Source organism: Melopsittacus undulatus, chromosome 1, assembly GCF_012275295.1.
Source record: "Melopsittacus undulatus isolate bMelUnd1 chromosome 1, bMelUnd1.mat.Z, whole genome shotgun sequence".
Classification (NCBI taxonomy): domain Eukaryota; kingdom Metazoa; phylum Chordata; class Aves; order Psittaciformes; family Psittaculidae; genus Melopsittacus; species Melopsittacus undulatus.
In genome coordinates, this window is record NC_047527.1 from 49,333,012 (window position 1) to 49,354,677 (window position 21,666).

A 21,666-nucleotide genomic window follows, 5' to 3' on the forward strand; every position below is an offset into this window, starting at 1 on the left:
GATGGCATCAGTTTTCACCTTTTTTAAAGGTTTTCCACATTCAGCAATGGGCCTTCTCTCTGATTTAGCATTTTCCAGCTCAGATTACTTCTTACAGTACACAGAACGCAATTCAAGCGTGAATGAGCCAGTGGGATGTAAAACACATTATCAGGCACTACTCTCCACACAAACACACAATCGGTGAACACAATCAACAGCTTTGATAGGTAGTCATTCCACAGGACACAAAACATGAATAGATGAGAGAAGGGTGTGAAGAGGAAAGTGAAAAGACACTAGGACAACAACTAGAGTGCTACAAGTTCTCTTTAAAAAAAGGATCAGAATATCAAAGACCAAAGAAAAGAGAATAGTTTTGTCATATTTCATGTAGGTAAATACTGTTAACCTACAACAGGGTACAACCCAGTACAAAGACATCCTGCAGTTCTCATTGACAGGTTCAGATAATGCACTACTAAATAGGTATGTAAAATGCTTTGGCCATTTTGTGTTCTCAATCAGTCTGGTACTTTATTTTCAGGAGTACACAATGTATACTTAAAGAGTCTCTTTGGGGTAAATAACTGCTGTTTAGTAGCAGATATTCCTGTTCCTGACCAGTAAGCAGAGCTTTTAGCAATACTCTTTTGACTCCAAAAGTATTGCCAGAAGGAAGCACAATTTCCATTTTAATTAAATGTTAAATTGAAGGGTGGGGGAAGATATTAGGGATGGAGCAGAAGTGTGCATATCAAACAACCTATTCTTCAGTAACTTCCACGAGTTATTCAAATTTTGGTCACATGTCAGAAGAATTTAGGTTATGAGTAATAATGAAAGAAACAACAAATTAACAATAGAATTGATGCTGCCTAATAGAAACATTGCAATGGTAGAACTTATCTACAAAAATAAGCAGCATGCTTAAGCCAGCTAAAATGCTGTCCTGGTTTGAGCCGTAGCAGTCATTTTTTCTCCTTCTTGTAGCTGGTGCAGAGCTGTGTTTTGACTTCTGGGCTGGGAACAGTTGCTTGATAGCGAGCATGTTTTGAATTACTGCTCAAATGTTTGTTTTGTCCAAGGCCTTTTCTGAGCTCATGATCTGCCAGGGAGGAGGGGAGGCCGGGAGGAAGGAGAGACAGGACACCTGACCCAGGCTAGCCAAAGAGGTATTCCATACCATAGCACGTCATATCCAGGATGTAACCGGGAGTGACCCGGAAGGGCGGGAGCGCTGGGGGGATGGAGGAGGTATCGCTCGGTGCTCGGTTGGGCAGGGTGGGGTGAGTTATGGGTCGGTGGCTGGTGAGGTGTTGTATTCTCTTCACTTGTTATTGGCTGTATCATTATTATTTGTAGTAGTAATGGCAGTAGTGATTTGTGTTGTGCCTTAGCTATTAAACCATTCTTATCTCAATCCGTGGGGGCTACATTCTTTGGATTCTCCTTCCTAACTCTCTGGGAGTTGGGGGAGCAAGGGGGGAAGTGAGTGAGCGAACTGTGCGGATCTGGTTTTAAACCACGACAAATACGTACTTTGCTGAAGATTTAACAGCTCCAACTGAAAATTTCAATAAACCCAACTATTCATTGAAAACAAACTAAAAAACCAAAATTTTTTCAATTATTATTTTATCATGTTGCCATAAAACAAAAGAAAGAAGAGAAAACCTTGCTCCATGTTTCTCCTGGAGAGTGGGGAGAGGTCTTTAAAGTCCTTTCCTGTGGTTTTCTTATTTATTTGTGCTCTCATACTGATCTAAACCAATGGTTTACATACATGTTAAAACTCCTGCTTCTCACCTCACATAAGCTTAAATAGGAAGCTGTATCTGAGAGAAAGTTAAAGGTGCTCCCTATCTACCAGAAATTGGGATTTCTTTGCTAATCTTCTAAACTTTAAAATTGCTTTAAGTCCTCACCAGTTTTATAAACTTAATGCTTCCAAATGTCATCTTTCAAGCAGGAAGCAATTCAATACGATCATCCCACAGGTTAGCTTTAAGAATCAATTTCTCATATTTTTAAACACTATTTTCTAGACTAAACACAAAATGATCTTCTGAAAACCAGTTTCTGTTGTTTGGAGTAATTTGTGGACTCCTTGCTGCCAGAATCCATTCCTATTCACAAAGAATACTACTAAGAGTGACAACCATGAGTGTGAGTATAATTAGAATAAATACCCTTTACCTTAGGCCACCAGAGGAACAGCAGAGTTCACTGGTGACTGGGCTAAAGACAGGTAAGATGTGCACAATACACTGTATACCCCAAATACACAGTAAAAGGACAAGAAAAACCAGTGGCAAGTAACTTCCTTGGGACAATCTTACAGGGAAGGAGTAGGTAGCACTTCATATTTCTACCAAATACTAGTTAAAACTCAACATGAAAAAAGGGTATTGTCGCCAGGCAATGTTCAGTATCAAGTTGAGAGCTCAGCAATCGCTCCTTAACTCACAAACTGACAGGTTTGCACTTCCTGCTCCTACAACACTCAGGATTAAACTGTCAGAATAGTGATGGGGAGAATTATCCAGCCATTCCCAACTCGTAAAGACTGCTAGGGTTCTTTATGTCCCCCTCTTGCAGGGAGGTGTTTTTTTCTAGGAGTGCCTGGTAATTTCTATTTGACAAATGCTCTGCCAGTGTTAAGGGCTGACAATGTGCTTCATCCATCCTCCTGTCTTCCTGTAGCATGTCACAGCTGTGACTTCTGACTTTTGCTGGTTTCATCAGAGAGCTGAGAACTGTTTTATGTCCTTTTCAGAACAAGTAAAGAGTCCAAACAGTAGCTGTACAGGACCTAGTTCTCTCAGTTAAAATCTCCAATAACCCTCCAGTACCAAGTTTGCAACCATTGATTTCCCCTAAGCTCCTAATGAGGAACTCCTCCTTATGTTTGTATCTGGTGGAGGAAAATGTTTGAAGGATACAGGTTTCTATGATACACATAACATTAAATGTTGCTGTTAGTTATTTTCTATTTCCAAGCTACTTTTCTAGATATAGGCTGATATAGGAAATAAAAAAAAATGTTTAAAAAATCAGACTTTGATATATAGCTGAACATAAGCATAACAGGATAGAAAATAGGATAGAAAATACAGACAATATATAATATGATACAATAGAATTGGGACTGTAATAATTTATTTTTAATTCAGGCGTAAGGACAGAGTCTGATGGCAGGATTTGATCAGTGTTATCAAGAGAATAATGTTGCTACATATTATGACAAAAAAAGCAGAGTTCCCGAAAGAAAGAGGAAACAGGAGGAGATTGCCACTGACAGGAATCAAAAACTATAAACAGGAAAAAGGGGGTGAGGGGGCTGGTGTGTGAAGAGTTTCAAGCATGGCAGAGTGAGGAAGCATGGCACAGCATGGAAAGTACTTAAAAAGGATACCAGCCACTCCAAATGCCTGCTCCAGACAAACAGAAGCAAAAATTAAGGAGGGTATCTACACTGCCTACCTTTTGGTCCTGAAAATGTGAAGGCTGGACCACCTTACACAGGTTTGTGGTACAACCAGTGGAAAGACACGGGCTCCTCTAGAGGAGCAACGATTTTAAGGACACCTAAATTATTTTTTTTTATCCCTAACATTTAACAGAAAGAGCAGAAAAAAAATTGTGTTACATGCCCTGCTCTTCTCATTACGCTAGTCTCTGTCGTCATCCCTGCATCCCAAAAATCAAATCAGTTGGCAACAGGACTAGTCAGCCTTGCAGGGCTAGATGCTCAGAAATTAGGTAATATGAATATATCGTACTTGTTAAGTTTCAAATCTGCTGTAAAAGAGCAACTTCAAACAACACAAAATACGAAACAGGTTAGAGTGCTGATTTTAAATGTCTGAAACACAACTCATGGAATTAAAAGGAAGACTTCTACTCAACTGCTGTGCCAGTCAAGCCAGTGTCCTTTTAAATAATTCCCTAGTTTAAACTAATGACATTTATAGTTGGTAATGGACTTCAGGTGGAATTAATCTTCCAAATTTAGACATCCATCTGGGGGTGAGATGAATCATGCAGTGAAAGTGCTTATTTCTCTCCACTGACTATAAAGGGAGCCTACAGAACTAGCTCACTTATAGGCAGCCAAAGCTGCTAATGTTCAAGTTTACTTTGCATAGCATGGCTAATGGTTCTCGTCTTCTAGGACTGAAGCAACAGCAAAAAAAAAAGCTAGTAAAGTTTTCTTTCAATAATGTGAGAAGCAGCACTGTCCTAGATTAGCATCTGGAATTAGCTTAAACTGTGTGTGCAAACACTAGCGCAGTCACTGTTTTCCCCTTGCACGACACTAGAAATGTTCATGGAAAAATAAGCACACCTTTAAAATACGCCCCATCTTACATCTTCGTACAAACCTTAACAATGCAACCACATAGAAAGCTATCCAGAATCCATATAGTTTCATAAAATGATGTATAAGTGGATGAAAAGATATTACTAAGTCTACTAACTGCCTACTCAGCCTAAACCGTAATTATATTTCTACATAAAGGGGGGACTTGGGATTCAAAAATCAGTCACACAGTAAAGCATACTGCTAAATCAAAGTAATTATTAAGATTGAATCAAACAGTAAAACTTTCTCTGACTTGCGCAGCTGACACCTTAAAAAAAAAAGGAATAGGGCAGCTACATTAAATAGTAGCCTCTTGTTTCAAATAGCATGTATCTTCTCAAATGCAGTATTTGTCCAGCACAGTGTCCTCTTAATGTTACTTTTCCATTTACAAGTCAAGAGGTCTCCTGATTATGCCAATAATCTTACAGACACGAAGTATATTTTTACCAATAATCTGGTCACATACAACAAGGAGATACAGGGTCTTAAATTGTCTGGAGGAGAGAAAGGAATACAAAAATCACCTCAAAGGAGTCTGAAGGAAAAGCAGAAATTACCAGCCTAGAGACAACCCAAACCATACATTTGTTTGATCAATATTCACTGAAAAAACCTCTTTCCCTAAAGGCACCATATTGTGTGAGGAGCACGTAAGAGAGAGGCGATTGGAAGTGCATCCATTACATGACCAAAAAAGTACTATACATCAGTAAGGGGATGAAGTAATACGAAATTAAACCATTGACTTATGCGTACCTGCAGTCCTATCGCTGCTCCAAACACAATCCTTTCCTCATAGATATTTTATATTTTGGTGTCACACACCAGCTCACAGAAAGAATATGTAACCAGTGGACTTAAACACCCTGTAAATGGGTTAGCACCCCATTTAGGGCCAAAGTTTAAGTGTTACTGCTAGAAAGGATTCTGGAAAATGAGTAACAGAGAAATCAAATTTAAAAAAGGGATGGGCTTTACAATAAAGTAATGGCTGTAGTGAACAAGACCCAAAGCTCCAAGTCCATTCAAATATCCCCTCACCAACAGCACCTGACAACAGATACCAAGTGAAGCATGTAAGAACACAACAAACATGTAATACTTCCCCAGAATACTCCCTTAGCCCCCAACAGTTTGCAGAAGCAGGATTTCCTGAACAAGAATAGGTATTTTCCTTTGATGATTCTTCTTCCATGCAACAGCAGTTTCCCTCTGCACTGATGTAATGTTTAGCTTCCTTAAATTCCTGCGGCAAGAAATTCTATCGCTTAATTACATGTTCTGTTGAGAACCACCTCCTTTTGTCTGTTTTCAATTCATCAGCTGCTGTTTCACTAGATACTTCGTAGTGCGTGTGTGCACTAAAAAACACTCCCTATTTATGTCCCATTGATCTGCTGAACATTTTACAGGATTCTGTGACACCACTTCTTGGTCACCTTTTCTACAATAATGAATTCAGCTGCTTTTCTTACAGATAATTGCTACAGATTTGCTCTTCCTTAAAACTTAACTATGCTCTTTTTGAGATGTGACAGGGAAAGGAGGGATCGGGGCAGAACTACATAAGATAATTCGAGTATAATAATTATTCTCTCTTTCATTCCTAACCACTTCTAGTGGCAACAGTCAGCTTCGAGCTCATTTTTTTTAGATTATAAGGCAAGCTTGCTCCTCTGCACCTCCAAATATATCATGTGAAGCAATTTACGAGAAACTTCATCTGCCATTTTAACGACATTACTCAGCAACTGGACAAGTCCATGTGCAGTGGTCTGCCTTGCATCTGCTACCCATCAGTAAAGGCTATGAGCTCACTTTTATTTAATATCCTTTATGAACTTGAACATTCTCCACTAATATAACTCTGGAGAATTGTTACCCTCCACCCCTCTCTATTTACTCCAATTCCCTTTCTTGCATTTTAGTCATTAATGTAACCACATGAAGTCTTCTTCCTCTATCCTATGGCTGCTTAGTTTCTCCAAAATTCTCTGGTGGGGGCCATTGACAAATGCCTGTTGGACATCCAAGTAAACTATTTCTGTCAGATCTTAGTTATTCATCTGCTTGCCTTCAAAAAAACCTCCAGTGAATTTGCAAAACGTTACATCCTTTCACAGCAGGCTCTTAAGTCTTGCTCAATACACTGTGTTTATCCATGTCATCTTCATTATTATTTTGACTGATTTACTTGGAACAGATGTCAGGCTTACTGATCTGTACTTCCCCAGACATCTCCTGATGCCTTTTCTGTTTTAAACAAAAACAAAATCAGTGTCACATTCAAATTAAGACATTACAGATCATACATAAATGATTTTATATCTTATCTAGATGTTGCACGTGTTGCTTAGTATCTATGGTACAATAATCCTTACTCGCTTGCCATTTGTAAAGCCATACTTCTTCCTATGTGCAAAAGCTTACTTCGTAAGCGCTAAAGCAAGCCATTCTAAAGAGATGTAAGTGGGTTTTGTTTCATTTCCTTAGAAGGTTTAAGCTGTGTTTTTGGGAAGATCAGTAAATGATAAAGATTTACCATACGAGTAATACTACAAATATTTAGTTGTAGTAGAAGAACTCTCTTATCTTTCCACTCAGTTCCATATATATATGCTCCTGTGCAGTAGTAGCCATTCAACTATTTAATAGCTGTCCTAATTACCAGAAAACACAAATGAGCTTGTGACAACATAGTTATTCATTTGCAAATGAGACAGTATTCAAAGGGAAGTATAACTTCAAACATCTTGCTAGACAACTGGAATTGTTAACTTCTGTGGAAACTAAAACCAATGAGCAGACAACTTGAGACATGGACTAAATCAAACCATTTTCAATATACATAGATATTTTTTATCCTCACCAATTGTGTGAAGTTGCAGTTTTGTTTCACAAGGTTTCTAAGTGACCTGTAAATTTCATGTTCAAGTTCACACACTTTTTCCTCAGCACAGTGCTGACTTTCATCTTATTTTTTACTCACAAGTCCAAAGATGACGAGTGAAAATAAGTCCTACCTTAGTAAACTGATCAGGTGCTTTTCTGTGACACAAGCTCAAATTCTAGGTTTCATTATGACTGTATTTCTATTGGTAAGATGTTAAACATAATAATGTGTTTAAATCCATATTCAACTGATTCAGTTCCTTTTTTTCCTCTATATTTTGTATTAGTCTAATGGAACTCCTTATTTCTAACACCAACAGAACAGCATGAACTCATCAATTCAGTATGCTTTATCAAATGTAGGGAGAAAAAAACCCAAAAAAAACCCAAAAAACCCCCACCACCTTATCACCATTACTAAAAAGACTGTTGAAGCAAGCATAGAGTTCACATCCTCAGTTTTTACAGCACTGAGAAAAAAAAGATCCTATTGCAGATGTTGAAAAAATATCTTTCTAAATGAGGATTTCCTTGACTTAAAAGGCTCTGGTGCTGTTCAGTCTTCCAGGCAGCAGAGAAGTTAACAGAATCCTCGCAACTGCTGCCATGGGAGTGGGGAGAAGACACAGCAGACAATAAAGCCAAACACAGACTTGATATTAATAGCAGAAAGCTAAGAAACCACGAGGACAAAGCAGTTGGCTAAGAGTTATCTCCCCCCTTCCCAAGCTGTCATAAGAAAGCTGACAGGAAAAAAAAAAATTAATAAAAAAATCTGGCTGCCAAAACAAGCATACAAAAATATTCTGCCTTTCACCACCTGTGTTTTGTTTCATTTCAACCACCACACTTACTACTGTAGTGGCCTTCTTAAACCCTTTCATGAAAATCACACAACAGCTGAAGTTGGAAAGGACTTCTGAAGGATGCCTACCTACTCCAACCCCCCTGCTCAAAGGCATGTCAACGACAAAGTTGCTTAGGGCCGTGTCCAATTTTCAGTTATTGCCAGGGACGGAGACTCCACAATGCTTATGGATCACCTGTTCCGGCATCGTATCACCCTTACAATAAAAAACTCAACACGTTCTTTTCTTATGTTCATATGTATTACAGCTTGTACCTACTGCCTCTTGTCCTATCAGCGGACAGTCCTGAGAAAAGCCTGGCTCTGTCCTCTTTACCCCATCAGGTATTTATACACATAACATCCCCTGACCCTTCTCTTCCTCAGGCTGAGCAGTTCCAGCTCTCTCACACTTTCTTCATAGAAGAGATGCTACAGAGCTTTCAGTCATCTTTGCAGCCCTCTGTTGGACTCTCCAGTATGTCCACTGTCTCTCATGTACTGGGAAGCCCAGAAGCAGATGCAGTAATGCAAGTGTGGCCTCACTAGGGGTGAGCAGAAGGATCACCTCCTAGATCTGCTGGTTAACTCTTTTCCGAATGCATCTAGGACTTCTCTGGCCTTATTTACTGCAAACACACATTGCTGGTTCTTTTACATCTTTTCCACCAGAACCCCCAGGTCCTTTTCTCCAGAGCTGCTTTTCAGTTGGTTGGACACTACCACATTCTGGAACCTCGGGTTGCTCCTCCCCAGGAGCAGCACCAGGCTTTTGCCTTTACCGAACCTCATGGGGTTCCCATCAATTTCTCCAATCTGCTGAGTTCTGTCTGGATGGCGGCACAACCCTCTGGTCTATCAACCCTCTACAGTTTTGTAATGTGTTAAGCAGGACAGACACTAGTATTGAGCCCTGAGGTACACTAGTAGTGACTGGCCTCCGGGTGGACTATGTGCCACTGATAACAGCCTTTTGAGCCCAGCAGCTCAGCTGGTTTCCAGCCACTCTCAGTATTCAATCACCTGGCACATACTTCATCAGTCTATGAGGATGGTATGGGAGACCATGCTGAAAGCCTTACTAAAATCAAGATACCCAGTACTCTGCTCTCATCCACCCAGCCAGTCATCTCATCACAGAAAGTCATTGAGGATGATTTCCTCCTCATAAATCCATGTTATGCTGACAGCTCCCAATCAAGATCTAGTCTTTCATATTTGGAAATTATTCTAGCTCCTGTTCTTCACTTTTTCCAATATACCAATTTTTCCAATATACCAAATTTCCAATAATCATTAATAACTGCATGTCTACTAATTGGGATAGCCTTAAAACAACTAACAATTAATGGCACTGCTTAACAAACTGTTGATTCCAGCCAGGCACTGAAATAACAATGCTCCTCTTTTCTCCACAAATGTATCTGAACTAGTAGCAATGCTGTTGCAGCTGTAATAGCCTAATGATGTCAGAGAAGCAAGGAAAACACCCTCCTCCCCACCCCCAAATATACTCACTACTTACTGTTGGCTGTGAAAATACAAGTTCATCAGACATACCATCCAACCATCTTGCCTATAAGAATTTTTTTAATAGTATCCTTTCTACGCATCTATTATAATCCCAATATTATGTCAGACTCTTGACAGAAGCAGCTCCTTCTCTCAGATTTCCCACCCTCCCTGGAACAGAGACAACAGGAATTTCAGGGAGCATCTTGTCCCCACATTTTTTACTTAACTTTTTTCCACCTTCTCTCTTCCTTTCAGAAGTGCAGTGAAGACTCATCTGATGCCAAATTATGCTAAGAAAAGGCCTGGGCTTACACTATTGCAGAAGAAAATACACAGCACCAAACCCTCTGCATTCAAGTGATGGTGTACCTAGAAGGCAGGGATCCTTTCAATCTCCATTAAAACTGGAAATGCATCCAAAAATTTTGGCTAGCAAAGAAGTGAATTCTGTCTGGTTCTAAACATTCCCAGGTAGCAGATAACCCAGTAGCTGGTTTGGCTAAATGGTTGTTCAGCTCTGTAAGTCTTACAGTAATGGCAGGTTACAGTTGTGGTTTTACACAGTTTTATACATCTAACTGCTTCAAACACACACTGGCATTAAACTGAACTGGAAGAGCACATTACAACAATAATCCCATATTCTTTCACCAATTTAGTCATGTACTGCCAAAAAAGAGTCTATTTTAAAAGCACTGTTGTGCATTTGGCCAGGACACGTCCGCTGTAGTTCCAACAGACCAAGGACAATCATCTGACAACAGTTTCTTGGATACTAATGCTCTCTGCAGCCAAGTGATTGACTAAAATACTTTAAACAAATTTGGACATACTCCCAATAAGATTATAACAATTTCCAGGCAGCTGAAGGCCTGGGCCAATGTTCGTCGACAGCATCCGTTTAAAAACTCTTTCACACTTGTGCAAAGTTAAATCAACTTGGCACTCTCTCTGGTAGGCAATTGTCTCCTTAAAGTATGAGCACTATTCATCCAAGTGAATTGCTGCATTAAGGGGACAGTTGGCTGGCATGGAGAGGACGGGACTGATTGACAATGCGCCTTAGTCACAAAGAAGTTGCAGCAAGAGTTTCTAAAAACCAAAAAGCAGTTAAGACCGTGAATAGACGAAGCTAGCTGAAGATGACAAAAGTACAGGATGTTTCCAGGAAGATGCTGGTGGTTCAATGAGCTTCCTAACTATGACTAATCTTAAAAAGTTCTTGCGTCTTGTTTTGTAAATTTAGCACCTCAAGTGTTTTGGAGAATTTCAGTTTAGTACTTAACCCGCCAACACCAGCTAAATACTGCAGTAGCAGTTATTTGTGGAGGGGGTTTTTGCAGAGCTATGTATGCTAAACAGCTAGGAGCTCTGTGGATCTGCGTTCTTCCCAGGGAGAGGATCTTATTTCACATGTGAAATGTTAATAAAGAAACATGGAGCAACATTTAAGGACTCATTCTCAAATCATTCTAAGGAGATTACAATGTTCCTGCCCCCCTTCCCTTTGTGAGACTTCAAAGATAAAGTACAAGAAAGCCATACAGTGCTTAGGTCAAAATAATCACAGGCTTGAATTAATTCATGATTCAAACACACATCAGGAGCACTGAAAGAAACACTTGATATGCAAGAGTGACAAACGATACGTTTTACAAGAAATAATAGCAGAGTATTACATAAGTAATCACTGTATTTGAGTTCATTTTTCAAACAATATTTTTTCATCATTTGTGTACACAATATCACTGTGTAGAGCTTAAAAAAAAAAAAAGATGCCAAAGGCACTACTGTCTACTGTGGAGATCCCTGGGATTACTCCAGACTCCAGAAGCAAACACACGGGATAAAGTCCAGTCCAACTTTCAGTGTAAATGAATTGCCCTCTTCCACCTCAGCAAGGCAACAGAAAGCCACTCAGGATGCCAGCTTGATGCTGAAAATACAGACTCCCAAGCCCCATGCAATTTGTCATATAAAGCCTAGTAAAATTTAAATGGTTTGTGGATCCCTTTCAGCTATTTAAGGATAAACTGCTTTAACATTTCTATAACAGTGTATAAGGTGTTTGAGTTTCCTAATTCTTATGCCACATAGACAAGAGAGTTCATAAACAGATTCAAGGTTCTGTAAAATATCTGTAGTCAAAAATAATCAACATCTTATTCACTGTTCAATGCAGTGAATTAGTATAACCGTACTACTGAGTTGGAAGAAGGGAAAAGTCTTTGATTCAACTAAACTACTCTAGCTGTTTGAGCTAACAGATCCAATTTCATCGCCTGTAAAGGCAAGCAACACTCCTTTGTCTTCATTTTATACTCTAATGAAGTCTGCTTCAATAGAGTTTTCTCCCCTTATCCCAGAGGACAAGTTGGTCCTTTTGTGTAAAGCTAATCCAGCTCTCCCTGAAGTCAAGGGGAATTTTGCACTTGACTTTAGTGTGAAAAAGGATCAGGTCCTAGAACAGAAATGCTACAATTTCTGTGAATAAAAATAGGTTCTGATTTTCCACATCCTAGTTAGCTAAAAAATTAAAAAAAAAAAACAACCCAAAACAAAAAAAACCCACCACCAACTGATTTGATGAAACAAACATTTTTTTTTTAGAAATGGAAGTCTAATTTCCATTTCAGTATAAAGCATGTAAAAAACTGGTTTATGTGGCAATTTTTAAAAAATGATAAGACAATTCTATTCAAATACTGTGACTGTAAAACTACACTATGTTGCATCTGCCTCATCGTTTCAGTTTCAGAGGAACTGAGGGTGAAGAGTAACAACCCCTCAAGTCTAGGAAACACTTTTAAGAGAAGCAACAGTTCAATGGCATGGTTTCCAATCTGTAGGAATCATGTCACAGTAACACAAACTTTTCAACTCTCCATCAGTGTTGTTAGGGTTTCCTCAAGAATTTCTTATGCTATGATCACTCCACTGGCTCAAAAGTTTTGGCAGGTTACTATGCCTAAATGCGATTTGATTCTGTAACTGAAATTAACTGGTTACCTGACTATAATATATTACCTATAGCGCAGTAAACAACATTTACTTCTAAGCATCTGTGTAACAGCAAAAGCAAAACACAGACCTGCAGAGACAAATCATATGTTGACTGACCACATGAATGTTATAGTTGAAAGTTACTCTTCTGATGGCATTTTTTTAATATTTAAAGCAGAGAAAAAATTATATTGTTACATCAATTTGTATTAAGAAATACTGTTAGTATAAGCTAAAGATAAAAACCTATTCATATTACATTGTTAGCCATGAAAATTTTAACCAAATTCAAATTGCCAAACACGAAGAGCTCATTCATAACCACCAGGAATCAGAATTTAAACACCAAAATACATAAAGAAATACAAGCTGTTACAAATGGAGAGGATAGTCTTAACCCCCCACTTAATATTATTTCATATCTGTTCACTAGAATGTGAGAAACATTTGGAGAATAAAAGACTAAAACACATAGGATACACAGTACCGTGCTTGTTATTATAAGCCACTTTGTATTAACTTGGCTATGGCTTCACCATGTACACACTAAATTTCAATAGTATTCTGAAGGTATGTCAGATCTAAGCTAATGGGGGGAGGAAGGAGAGGCAATCAGAGCCCTAGATTCAATAGCCAATGTAAATTAATTCCAGAATATTTAAATACACCTACTTAGTATGAACAAGTCAAACGTTTCCAGGGAAATAGCTTCTCATCTATAAACTACCACTTGTCTCATTTTACGTACATCACGATAGCCTGAATCAATTTGTTCTACAGGTTTCTACAGCACACAAGCTAAGAAATACTTCCTAAAATGAAAGGATGGGTATCTTTACCAAATTACATAATGTGTATAATTATCCAGTAAGCTATTTTGAAAGCTTATCACTTTAAATAACCTCAACCACTACGATTCATAAACTGTGTTTAAATGTATTACTGTACTTAAAATGCAGTACAAAACTGTACCTGAGAGTAAAAAAAAAAAATATTACTATTGCACCTTTGTTTCTAAAGCCATATAAAAACCAGCATTTATTATGTCTTCTGAAGTTGAGAATTCTGTACTTGCATTTTGCTCATTCATGTGCAAACCAAGGAATTACAAAAAAAAAAAGTCCCCAAAAAACAAAACCAAACAAAACCTAAAAACACCCCAAACACATAACCCTTTTTTCAGCTCCTACAGAATATTATTACAATTCTGACTTTTCAGGCTTAAAAAAGTGTGGCTCCTGAGAAAAGGAATGTTCTCAGGAAAATTTCCCCAACTGGTTAGTAGTAACAGCTCAGGCATTATCCTGGTTATCCCTTCTCTTTCCTTCATGAGTAATTGTTTTCAAAATGAACAGTATATTGCTTCATGCTGTGTGTCTGAACAGAATGTTTAACTTTACTATGAAAACAGAATTAAACATGGGTGTCCACACTGAGAATAGTATACACTTTTTCTCTCTCCAATGCATGTTTTTCAGTTAAGTTACAGATGAGCTCATCTGGCCAATACTATCAGAACCTTTAATAAGCCCTTAAACAAATATTTATCATTGGTATCAGTTTAACCCCACCCTCTCTTTGCTTTCAGGACTTTGTCATTCTATTAATGCATCTTCTACTTCGAACTCATGATGGGGGAAGGGGGTTGGGGGTATGAGCCCAGAAAAACCAAAATAAAGAACATACACTGGCAAAAATCCCAAATATCACATGCCTCAGAAACCAGAGAGCACACTTACATTTTCAGGTACTATTGCTGGAAGAAAACCTGAACACTTTTTATTTAAAACAAGTAGAATCAGAACTGCCATCTGTTGCTAAAAGAACCCATTCTGATACTTTCCCTTTCACTAGACTTCCAAACACTTTTACTTCAGACATTAAAAATTTCTCCTAGATGGAGCGAAAAAAGAAGTCCTAGATGGACTTCTGGTCTGATTTACTACAGTCATTCTTTTAGTAGGCTCTATTTAACAAACATGTGCATCAAGCAGGAGAAGCGCTGTTAAGATTTATGATGAAAAACCCCAAACAAGAAACTCACAAGCCTTCCATCTCCATGCAGTACCAGACAGCCTTCTCACAAGAATGATACACACCTCACCTGGGTTAGTCATCACGAAAAGCAGAGAATGGCCTTTGCCCTATGGATCTATCTAAGCCTTGCACAAATTTGTATTAGGAAAAAAGAAAGAAAACTTGACTTTTTTTTTTTCAGGTTCACTTGTCACTGAAATATTGCAAGATTTTTTAATATGAGAAATTATCTGCAAGTGCATAAGCTGCACTATTACATGTTTTCGGCTTCATCATAGCACCAATATAAGTTCATATCTCTAAGATATGTGGAATGCTTCAGCTGAACTACTGAAATCAGGGCTAATCACAAATACCAAATAAACACTATGTATCAACAGAAATACCAGCAGCAGGAAAGTATTCTGCTAGTACACTGTGTTTTCAGTGAGAGAAGTTATGGGAAAGGGGACATAAAACACTCGCTTTTATCACCATAAGCTTTACTCTCATTTCATCTCACCCTTGCTTAGTCCTCACATGAACATAAATGTCGCATCTTTACAGATTTACAAAATGTGAAGTTTGCTATTAGGTTTGGGCATGTTTTTAAGATGTTTTTAATTTTTTTTTGCCTGAAAAACTACAAATTTTGGCTGTTAAAATGCTTCTGATGATCTTGGTTTGAAAATCAGTAAGGTAAGGTTTTAATCTCAAACTGCACCCATGCAGAAAACCAGAATCAGAATCAAGACAAAGAAAGCAGATACAAGAGAAGTGAAAAAATAACTTGGAAGATCTACTACTAAACTTACTAGTTTATGTTAAACACTTTACAATGAAATACAGATCTTTGTATTTATCTTTAAATTTCCTTCCTCAACCAGCTCTTTGTATAACATTTTCTCTCCCACAGTTTGGCAAATGAATGCTAGTTTCTATTAAATGTAATTTTGAAAACAAGAATACTTTTTAGACATTAATTCTACATTAATTTTTCAGTGGAGCATACTTTGATCAACGCCTCAATAGTATTGCACATCTCTGAGGCACATGTTCAGTAAGTTAAGCCTACTGGAAGGCCAGTTGTTATGAACTGGAGCAGAAGTCCATCTAGCCCAAATACTTCAGACCAGAGGTTCATCACTGGTCCCTGCCATCAAGATGCTGGGCAATACTCGATGCTCAGGAAGGGAGCCTAATAATTAGGAAAGCGTGTGGCCACAGTCCTTGCTACAGTCTTCTGGACTTTGGGGTACTGTTGCTGGCAAAATAGAGTATTAATGTTGGACAAGCCAAGCTGGTAAAAACCAACCAGAAACAGGAAGAGTGTGGAAAGGAAGAGCACAGTATACAGAAGGACTTTAGAGGTTTTGGGGTTTTTTTTTATTCTTCTGTGGTTACAAGTGTTGGTCATGATTTTAGTTTCCAGTCAAATATTCTTGAAAAGCAAGAAGATACACGTAACAACTCAGACCTGTTTTTCTTTTATCACATTTTAAGCATAAATATTAATTTTGTTATCTAACCATACTTAAAATAACTTATTAAGACTGGATTGTTCACTATTAATTTGTTTTAAGTCTTCTTTTCCTGGCTGACTGCCAAAACAGCTATAATGATATACCATGTGCCCAAGAGAATCATAGTACCCTCTAAGTACTCTTTAAATACCTCGCATAAGCACTGCCTTTTCTTACAATCATGAGGGCATTAAGTAGGGTTGAAAATTTCAAAACCTTTAGTCCAGATACTGTGTTTTTCTTCCTGAAGCTGAACTTTCTGCCTGCCATCAAAAGATTTAACTGAACCATGGGCAAACATTTGGAACGGGACTGAACATGAACACCACCTTCCACTCTGACCTTCTTTTGCTACAGGGCCTTCAGTCCTGGTAAGCATACCCGAGACCTGGCTGCATTTATGCTCCGTCATTCACATCATGAATAAAGCATTATTACTGTCTCAGTTTTGCAAGATTAAAAGGTGCTTTGGGCATGTGCAAACAAAGGAAATTCACCCCACTGAACCAAAGTCCTTCAGTATGAAGACTGACTTTCCATGTCTGATTAATGCCTCAAAATGCTCCTGGAAGTTTCTCCAAAACAAAGTTAAAGACTCTCATCTACAAAGATTTACTTATGTGGGTGTGTTTACTCAACTCCACTGTCAATGGAAGTAAATTAAGTTATTCGCTTGGTCTAGTTGATCCTAATGTCTGAATTGAAGGGGTGGTTCAACATTTCTGAAGAATCATTTTTTTCCAGACTTCCTTAGACTTCTGGTGTGAAGAAAGCCACAGAAACATGTATCTTAAGCCACAGTTGTTCATCTCCCTTAAGTACCAGTTTGAAAGACAAATAAGTTTAAGTTCAGTAGCACCATCAGAATTCAAAATTTACATAAATTTTTGAGATACAAATGTAGCCAACATAGATACTTACTAAGAGTTTCATGTAACACTATTATAATAGCATTTGCCTTCCAAAAGTACAAAGATAAAATACAGCCAGGTTAACAAAAAAAAGTTGTCTAATGTACTATGTAACATCTTAAAGCACAAAAGCAGCTGAAATACAGATGATGCCAGTCTGAGATTTTAGTGCTCATTACTTCCTGGGCATTCTCCTGTAACATTGCCTAACACTACAGTTAAGGAAAATTTAAATAAAACTCCAGTCTCAGCCGTAACAGTCAACATGGCCTTGGATCCACTTAATGTTGATCCCCATGGCAGTATTCTGCTGGTCTGTGAAGCCTGGACAAGCAAGAGCTAACAGTCAGTCCTTGCAGGATACCACTCAGCTAGAGGCCTCCTTTCAGCAGAGCACAACTTTGACCCACTGACTTTTAGGACACAGCGTGAAAACAGCTGTTCTACGCAGGTGCCTACCCAATGTGACAACAGAAAAAGCATCTCCCACCCTATTTTCAGTTATTCTTTATATTTTTAAAGAATATGTGTTTAAATATAAAGGGAACAAAACTGATGCATAAGTAATAGCATTTACTTACTAAATTTCTGGCATTAATGTTACTGTCGTGATCTCTGGTCCTGCAATCAGCCATGCATGTTCACTTTACCTAAGGGTGCAGTCTCACTTGTTTCAGTAACTTGCTTTTGTGCCAGCTTCTGATTTGATGCATGGGCATCAGTATAGATAAACCTTACAGGTGGAAAAGGCAGTAAGAATGACCTCTTAAAACCAAAAATTAAACCTGCCCAACAGTTAGTTGACAGTATCTTTGCAATATGACTTTTTCTCTAGTAAATCCAGAATACACATGGGAATCTATTGGGGTTTGCCTTCAAAACCTGGCAGTTGATAACACAATCCCAAAACCTAAGGCCCTAAGTCATTGGTTCAAATGCAGCTGGGGACTGTAGTGATTGAAAGAAGTTACCATATCACAAACATAAAGCGGTTTGGATTAAAAATAAACAAATAAATATATAAAATTTTAAAAAACAGTGGCTGCAGCATCATAAAATCCATGGCTATAAACCAGCATCCTACTGGCATTCTCAAGGAAAACAAAAATGAAATAAATTCTGAGAATGAGCTATCTACTTGGAGGTGGTTCCTCCAAGGCAACAACTAAACCATTCTGTTACAGAAGTTTGAGAAACTACATTTCTCACTAATCAATCTGTTCCATCAACTAGCAAAGGACATCCAGTACTACAAGCTCAAAACCTTTCATGAAGGCTTCACAAACCACAGGTTCACAGAAGATGTCTGAAAAGGGCTGCTTGATGCAATGCAGCACAATAAGGACATGTTCCTAAAGCTGTCTTTGCGCTAATACTGACACCAATTTTTAAATTAACATCAAGGTAGCTTACGCAAACTGTGATCAAAGCATCAGGCAAAACAGTTGGATCCAAGTAGGGAATACAGATGAAAGAATGTACTTCTTTTAACCAACAGATCACACTAAGGAATTATCTACTGAAAATATACAGCTTTTGCCCCCAGACAGCGCAGATGGAAGAGTAAAACCATGCAGCTACTTCGTTCATAACATAAACTTTGACCACATAAACTGACATCTGCCACACCACAGACTTTCATATCACTGTCCCATGACAGACATAATTTATTGGAGCAAACTGAGTGCTGATTTCATTCTTCAGGAGCAGCAGAAGTATGCAAAGCTCAAAATAAAGAATATTCCTCTAGTGCAGAAGTGCAAGTCTCTGCTGTTACATGAATACTGATTAAAAACCTAAATTGTGAATTGCAGGCTTTCAATAAATCTGTTACACAGTACACAGCACACCAAATATTTATGAAGCATTTTTCTAGCAATTTCAAATAACCTAGCAACTTAAATTTTCTTTCAATTTTGTTCATTTGTTTCACAGCCAAAAAACCTGTTGTTAGGTGATAAACATTCCCCTGAAAATCTCTCTTTATAATACAAAATACAGATCTAAGCTACTTTAGGTTCACTACCCTCATTCCAAATTAAGTTTTTCGGATTTCAAAGGGCGGTACTGGTGTCCAGATACTAAAAACTTATTGAAAACTGGACCAGTAGCTCTGTGAGCAGCAAGACCAGGGAGGCCCCATTTCCTGCATCAATTTCCAGCTCGAGATAAGTGCTGGCATGAACTCTCCAGTGTGCCGGTTATGAGTCCTCTCCTACCTGGCTTCCTTACTTTCACAAATTTTGTAGAAATTGCTCAGCTGGGAGACCTCTGCTGCCAAATCTGTCTGAAACGGGCTAACAGCCAGAAGAGTTACTAGAGGGGCTGAGGGCACAGAGACACTGCATTTGAGCTGACCCTCTTGACGAAATAAAGCTGCAGCACCTCCTGAGGAAATAACAAAACTCATGGAATAATCACTGCCGATCACTTCTAACTAATGTCACTCTTTCACGTGGATTTTTTTGCTTGAAATTTAACAGAGCATCAATGCTGCTTTCCTGCTCCCATCACAAATGCTACCTTGTCCCAAAATTAACCCCAATGCCCTGGCTGTGCAAAACACCCCCATAACTCCTGCTCCATTCCCATGTTCAGCAAGAACCTCCTATACCTGAGTTTACAGACAGGCATGCAAAACTCCAGGGGAAGTACAAGGTTTTGTTGTTTGGAAAGGAACAGTTCTTACACCTATGAAGCCTGCAGAAACATACAAGTTATAGCAAAACCATTCTACCCACTGACAGAGAAACTGCAGGTGCAACTGACATGGCCATTTTATTAGAAATCCCTCCTCAAAGCCTTACTGTCCAAAAATGAAAGAAAAAAACCTCTGAGGTAAGCTTTCATGTCTTGCTTCCCTGAGTAAAGGTCAATTTTGCCTGAAATTTCATTCAGCTATGAATTAGCAACAGAAAAACAATACGCTTTCCTTGGCAACATACTCCACGTTTTACTCTGGTTTTGGAACATTTTGCAAGTTCAAATAAATCCAAACATTCACTTTTAAATGAATGACTACCCTCTGCTAGGGTTTAGTTCAGCAGGTATATCTGAATATGCCTCCTTAATCACAGGCAGTTCGAAATACTTCTACCCCAGTTTTCCCAGTGTGAAGTGGCCTTTACCCAGGTACATAGCAGGTATTTGTCTGGTATGGACCATTCTGAAACTAAGTCAACAAACTTGTATAATACTGTATAACAGAGGAGAAGAAACTCTAACCCTTGGCCTGTGGGATGCACATAACTTCACACACAGCAAACCTGCAGGTCCACAAAGCGCGGAAAGTTACACATAGCCCCCAAAGGCACAGGGGCCTCTGTGCATGTCCAATACATTTTGGTTTAGCCGTATTAAGACGAGGAGGCATGATGAACTGTGATGATTGAACATTTAAATTAATGACTCAGAAATTTAAAGCAATCGTGTTCCTGCACGACGCAGGGATACAAACCAGCACAATGAGGAAAAAAGAACCCAAAAAAACAGTAATAAAAGAATAGGAAATAATTCCGCGCAGGCCAAGCTACAGCGACTCGAAAATCTGTTTCCCGGATTTTGCCCCTTTACGCCCCGCTGCCCCCGACCGCCGGCCCCCGGAGCCGAGCCAAGGCAGGAGCACCAGCGCGGGAGGTGAACGCCAGCACCGGGGAACGAGCAGCCGGCCCGCGATCGCGGCAGCCAGGCTGGAAGGGGCCGCGGGGGGAGCCCGGCGGCGGCAGCCTCCCCTCACAAACTTACTTCCACTCCGCCCGCCCCCCACGGCCAACCCAGCCCAGTCCCGGGCGGCGAGGAACGCCGCGGCTCCTGCCCGACCCCACAGCCCCACGGGCGGGGGTTCGGGCCCGGAAGAAAGTTGCTGGGAAACTTTCTTTGGAAGAAGGGACCGGGGGTGCGGGACGCTCCCCCCCACACCACCGCCCCCTCCCGCGGGGCCGCCCAGCGGGGAGAGGCCGGGGCCAGGCGGCCGGGGCCTAGCGCCTCAGCGGGCGCCGCTGCCGCCGCCATCGCGGCCGCCTCTCCCGCGGGGCGGGGAACCGGGGACGCGGCCGGGTCCTCACCTGCTTCTCCTCGGCGTGGCGGGTGGGAGAAGGAGGGGGGGAGGGAAGGAAGCGGGGCCCCCCCCGCTCCTCCCGGAGCCGCGGCGACCCGGGGAGGGAAGGGGGGAGGAGGGGAAGGGAGGAGGGACGAGGAGCAGGAGGAGGGAGCCGGGCGCTCCGGTGCGTGCGGGAAGCCAGAGCCTCGCTGCTGGAGGAGGAGGAGACTTCCCCGCCCCTACGGTCGGGCTCTCCGGTGGGCAGCACGGCTCCTCCTCTGTGGCGTGCTTCCCCCCGCAGCCGCCCCATGCAGCCCGGGGCAGGCTCGCCGCCCCTCCCGGCTGGGGCAGCGGCTCCACGCCCGATCCGGAGGCCGCGGGGAGGAGCCGGGCTGTCCCCGCGGAGCCGGGCTGGCGGTGGCTCCCCTCCTTCCCCTCCTCATCTTACTCCTTCTCCTCCTCCGCGCCGCGGCGCACGGAGCCAACATGGTGGAGACGCGGGGTGGCGGGGAGGGAGTCGGGGCTAGGTTGTGGGGCTCTTGTCGGGTTAAATACGGGGGCTCGGTGAG

The 21,666-nt window shown here is 40.4% G+C and overlaps 1 protein-coding gene across 1 annotated transcript in view; it reads right to left on the bottom strand.

Annotated features, from left to right (window-relative positions):
* YES1 (YES proto-oncogene 1, Src family tyrosine kinase) overlaps positions 1-21,315 on the bottom strand; it is a 50,369-nt gene extending 29,054 nt beyond the window's left edge. Inside the window, exon 1 of the mRNA XM_034061608.1 lies at positions 21,123-21,315. The gene's annotated coding sequence lies outside the window, so the exon portion shown is untranslated. The remainder of the gene's footprint in view (positions 1-21,122) is intronic.
* Between the last annotated feature and the right edge of the window lie 351 nt (positions 21,316-21,666).